Source organism: Callithrix jacchus, chromosome 1 (assembly GCF_049354715.1).
Source record: "Callithrix jacchus isolate 240 chromosome 1, calJac240_pri, whole genome shotgun sequence".
Classification (NCBI taxonomy): domain Eukaryota; kingdom Metazoa; phylum Chordata; class Mammalia; order Primates; family Cebidae; genus Callithrix; species Callithrix jacchus.
Window position 1 is genome coordinate 169,988,235 of NC_133502.1, and position 5,791 is coordinate 169,994,025.

The window sequence follows — 5,791 nt, forward strand, 5'->3', positions numbered from 1 at the left end:
TGAGGCCACCTTGGAGGGCTCCTACTGCAGCCAGCCTCTGATAGCTGCTCCTCAACTACTCCTTTAGGATGGAGCTGAGTCTGACATGGTAAAGAAGAAAGCGGCTTAGCTCACTGGGACCAGCCATCCTGAAGGAGACAGGAAAGACCCAGAGTGAAGAGGTGGCTCCCTGGGGTCTGGTGCATCGATGAATGGCAGCTTCTCCTCTGAGATGCTTCTCTGCTGGTACCTGTCAAGGCCACTGGCATCTGGGGTCAGGGCCCACTTTTTATACTGTTTATTATTTTTTTGAGATGGAGTCTGGCTCTGTCACCCAGGCTAGAGTGCAGTGGTACAGTCTTGGCTTACTTCAACCTCCCTCTCCCAAGTTCAAGCGATTCTCCTGCCTTAGCTCCAGAGTAGCTGGGATTACAGGCGCCCACCACTGTGCCCTGCTAATTTTTTTTTTTTTGAGACAGAGTCTTGCTCTGTTGCCCAGGCTGGAGTGCAGTGGTGTGATTTTGGCTCACTGCAACCTCCACCTCCCAGGTTCAAGCCATTCTTCTTCCTCAGCCTCCGGAGTAGCTGGGACTACAGGTGCATACCACCACGCCCAGCTAATTTTTGTATTTTTAGTACAGATTGGGGTTTCATTACGTTGGCCAAGCTGGTCTCGAACTCCTGACCTTGTGATCCACCTGCCTTGGCCTCCTAAAGTGCTAGGATTACAAGTGTGAGCCACTGTGCCCAACACACTCTTTTTTTTTTTTGAGTCACAGTTTTGCTCTGTCACCCAGGCTGGAGAGCAGTGGCACAATCTTGGCTCACTACAACCTCCACCTCCCAGATTCAAGTGATTCTCCTGCCTCAGCCTCTCAAGTAGCTGGGACTACAGGTGCTTGCTACCATGCCTGGCTAATTTTTTGTATTTTTAGTAGAGACAGGGTTTCATCATGTTAGCCAGGATAGTCTCGATTGCCTGACCTTGTGATCCACCCCTCCTCAGCCTCCCAAAGTGCTAGGATTACAGGCATGAGCCACAGCACCCCGATTTTTTTTTTTTTAATTTTTAATAGAGATGAGTGTGGCTGGGTGTGGTGGCTCATACCTACAATCCCAGCACTTTGGGAGCCTAAGTGGGTGGATTGCTTGAACTCAGGAGTTTGAGACCAGACTGGGATGAAATCCCGTTTCTACTAAAAATACAAAAAATTAGTTGGGTGTGGTGGCAGGTGCCTGTAGTCCTGGCTACTTGGGAGGTTGAGGTGGGAGAATCACCTGAGCCTGGGAGGTTGAGGCTGCAGTGAGCCACCAAGTGAGACCCTGTCGCAAGTAAATAAGTAAATAAATAAATAGAGATGAGCTCTTGCTGTGTTGCCCAGGCCGGTCTCAAATTCCTGGCCACAAGAAGTCCTCCCAAAGTGCTGAGATTATAGGCGTAAGCCACCTTCATTGTACAGCTGGGAAAACTGAGGCCCAGAGAGAGGAAAATTGACTCTTCCAAGCTTACTCCAGTTGGTGGCAGAATCAGACAAGACCCCAGAGCTCAGGGCTCTTGACCTGGGTCTGGCTGAGTCTCAGAACAGCTCGGGCCCTGTCTGCTGCAGGATGTATTTTTGATTTTCTTTCTTTTCTAAAATAGCCATGCCACAGGTAAAGCCCCCCCTGAACAATACATTACTTGGGTTTTCTTGATTCTGAAGCATTTACGCACATGGTATCATGTTGTATGTTTATACTTTCCCCTTGGTATTATGTTGCTGAGGTTCATCTGTCGGGCTGTTTCCAGTTTCAGTTCCTTCATTTTCACCACTGTATAGCTGAGGCTTGTGTGAAAAGGAACTGGGTGCATAAATTGTGAAATTGTGATACATTCTTTTTTGGCTTTTTTTTTCCTTGGTATGTAAAATCTCTCTTGGGAAGGGCTATGAGCCTGTTCCTCCTTTTTTGTTTGGTGTTAAACTTGTGTTGGTACCTAGAATAACTTTGTTCTTTATTATTATTATTACTATTTTGAGATGGAGTTTGGCTCTTGTTGCCCAGGCTGGAGCACAATGGCACCATCTCAGCTCACCCCAACCTCTGCCTCCTGGGTTCAAGCAATTTTCCTGCCTCAGCCTCCCAAGTAGCTGAGATTACAGGCATGTGCCACCATACCTGGCTAATTTTGGTATTTTTAGAAGAGATGGGGTTTCTCCATGTTGGTCAGGCTGGTCTCAAACTCCCAACCTCAGGTGATCTGCTCACCTCAGCCTCCCAAAGTGCTGGGATTACAAGTGTGAGCCACCACACCCGGCCAACTTTATTCTTATGTGTTTATTTATTTATTTATTACTAGTTCATGAGATTTGAAGCCTGGGGTCTGTTGCTCTTCAGCAATCCCACCATTTAGGCATCCCACCTCCACTTGCTATCCTATAGGGCCAGGTGCTCAGTGTTTCCTGAAGGGCTCTGGCCATTAGGAAGTTTGTTTGTTTGTTTTTGAGATGGGATCTTGCTCTGTTGTCCAGGCTGGAGTATAGTGGTACAATCATAGCTCACCATAACCTCAAACTCCTGGGTCTAAGCAATCCTTCTGTCTCAGCCCCCTGAGTAGCTGTGACTACAGGCGTGTGCCACCATGCCCAGCTGATTTTTGTATTTTTTGTAGAGATGGGGGTCTTGCTCTGTTGACCAGGCTGGTCTTGAACTCCTGGCCTCAAGTGATCCTCCCTCCTCAGCTTCCCAAAGTGCCGGGATTTCAAGTATAAGCCACCACATCTGGCCTAGAAAGTTCTTTATTGGGTGGAGGGAGAACCTGCCTCCTCATGTCCTTCTCCTATGGGTTCTGATTCCTTCCTCCAGAGGCTGTGGACTCTGCCTGTCCCGTGACAGCCCTGCAGAACAGAGTTATGGCTCTCCCCACCTCCACCACTACCAGACCCTTCCCCATCCTCACTCACACCCATATTTGCTTCCCCTTCCCAAGCTCTGCTTCCCCAGATGCTACATCCTTCCTCCATGCAAGACAAGATTTCGAGTTCTCCACTCAGCTCGTTGCTTTCCTTTCACTGGCTCCACCCTCATTTGGGCGTAACTCCATGTTCCCAGGTCTTGCCAACTGTGGATATAGAAAACACCTCACTAGCAGTTAACCCTCAGTGCCTTCCACCTGCTCACACAAAAACTCCAGTCCTGAGGAGTGGGATCCAATCACTCCACATTTGGGCCATGGCTGGGACTCTCGGTGCCGACACTGCTGCAAGCTGAACCAGAGATGAGTCATCTAACGCAGCCATCTCCTCTGCCTCTCTGAGGTCCCACCATCACAATTCAGCTTGTAGCACTGCCACCTCCACGCACAGGACTCACGGTGCTGCCACAGCTTGACAGGAAGGCCCCTTTACTCTGGGCCTCTGATAAGGGTTCTCCGGCCCTTATGTATTAGAGAAGCAGCTCCTGTACTTCGCACAAGTGCCACAAGGATGAGGGCAGTTTCCAACAGCAGTCACCAGTTCCCTGTGTTCCCATCCTGCCCTGCAGCTGAGTCTGCACTGCCAGACCAGATCCCTATGCCTAGTCCTTTTTTTTTTTTTTTGAGATGGAGTCTCACTCTGTTGCCCAGGCTGGAGTGCAGTGGTGCGATCTTGGCTCACTGCAACCTCCACCTACTGGGTTCAAGCGATTATCTTGGCTAAGCCTCCTGAGTAGCTGGGATTACAGGTACCTGCCACCATGCCCGGCTAATTTTTATATTTTTAGTGTAGACGGGATTTCACCATGTTGGCCAGACTGGTCTCCAACTTCTGACCTCAAGTGATTGTCCACATTAGCCTCCCAAAGTGCTGAGATTAGAGGTGTGAGCCACTGCACCCGTCATCCCTATGCCTATTCCTATCTCTCTGGAAGGGACCCCTAAGTGCCTTGCCAGCTGGCCTGGAACCCCACTCTGACAAATATACCTGTGTAAATGAGTGGGTACACATGGCATGGGGCTGCGTGGAGAGGGTCACCTAAGTGGATACACATGCAAACGTGTTTGAATCCCAGCTAGGACTAGCCAAGATCCCCAGGAAACAGGAATAGGTGTTCTCCCAGCTCCCATCCCCTGCTGGTACACAGACGCACCCACAATTTTAGGTAAATGAATAAATGAAAAGATGATTTTTGAACCTCTATTCTGTATAAGCACCAAGAGTTTTTGCCTCTTCTGATAAAGAGGGATGTAGCATTTTCAAGTCCATTCAAGAGCACAGCTGTCTACTTAGTCCTGAGTGGAGAAGTTTAAAAAAAGAGGGCGGGGGCGGGGGGGAGGGCAGGCGCAGTGGCTCATGCCTGTAATCCCAGCACTTTGGGAGGCCGAGGCAGGTGGATCATTTGAAGTCAGGAGTTCAAGACCAGCCTGGTCAACATGGTGAAACCTCATCTCTACTAAAAATACAAAAACAATTAGCTGGGTGTGGTGGCATGCATTTGTAATCCCAGCTACTTGAGAGGCTGAAGCAGGAGAATCGCTTGAACCAGGGAGGCAGAGGTTGCAGTGAGCTGAGATTGTGCAACTGCACTCCAGTCTGGGTGACAGAGTGAGACCCTGTCTCAAAAATAAATAAATAAATAAATAAAAAATAGGCTGGGTATAATGGCTCATGCCTGTAATCCCAGCACTTTTGGAGGCTGAGGTGGGCAGATCACCTGGGGTTGGGAGTTAGAGACCAGCCTTACTGGCCGGGTGTGGTAGCTCACGCCTGTAATCCTAGCACTTTGGGAGGCCGAGGTGGGTGGATCACCTGAGGTCAGGAGTTCAAGACCAGACTGGCCATCATGGTGAAACCCCATCTTTAAAAAAAAAAAAAAGAGACCAGCCTGACCAACATGGAGAGACCCCATCTCTACTAAAAATACAAAATTAACCAGGTGTGGTAGCACATGCTTATAATCTGGTAAACTGAGGCCGGAGAATCGCTTGAACCCAGGAGGCAGAGGTTGTGGTGAGCCAAGATCACGTTATTGCACTCCAGCCTGGGGAATAAGAGCAAAACTCCATCTAAAAAAAAAAAAAAAAAAAAAAGAACGAGGTTTAAGAAAGTTATAGTAGGCCGGGCGCAGTGGCTCACGCCTATAATCCCAGCACTTTGGGAAGCCGAGGTGGGTGGATCACGAGGTCAAGAGATCGAGACCATCCTGGTCAACATGGTGAAACCCTGTCTCTACTAAAATACAAAAATCAGCTGGGCATGGTGGTGCACGCCTGTAGTCCCAGCTATTTGGGAGGCTGAGGCAGGAGAATTGCTTGAACCCTGGAAGCGGAGGTTGCAGTGAGCCGAGATCGCGCCATTGCACTCCAGCCTGGAAAACAAGAGCAAAACTCCGTCTCGAAAAAAAAAAAAAAAGAAAGAAAGAAACTGAAGAAATGCACTGTGTTGCCAGCTCTCCTTCTGTGGCTGTGACCACTTTCTGCTTTGGAGCTTTTCTGTGTAAGAGGCATAACTCATATGTTCCTATGAGTCCCTTGGGACAGTATCTATGTCTGACCTCACCGTATCTCTCCCAGGACCCAGCCCAGTGCTTGGCTCATAATAAATACATAATCTTAGAAACCAAGAATATTAGAGGGAAAGGAATATCTGGGACCTACCACGTCACTTCCTCTGCTCAGCCACCTTCAATGGTTACTCATTACTTGCAGGAAGAAGTTGCAAGCCCCTTGGCCAGACATTCAGGACTTGCCAGCCTCGCGGCCCAGCCCCATCTCTCTATTTTCATTTGTTATCAGTACTGGCCATATCTCTTCATTCAGAGAAGCAAAATCATAAGGAGCGAGAGAGACTCAGGA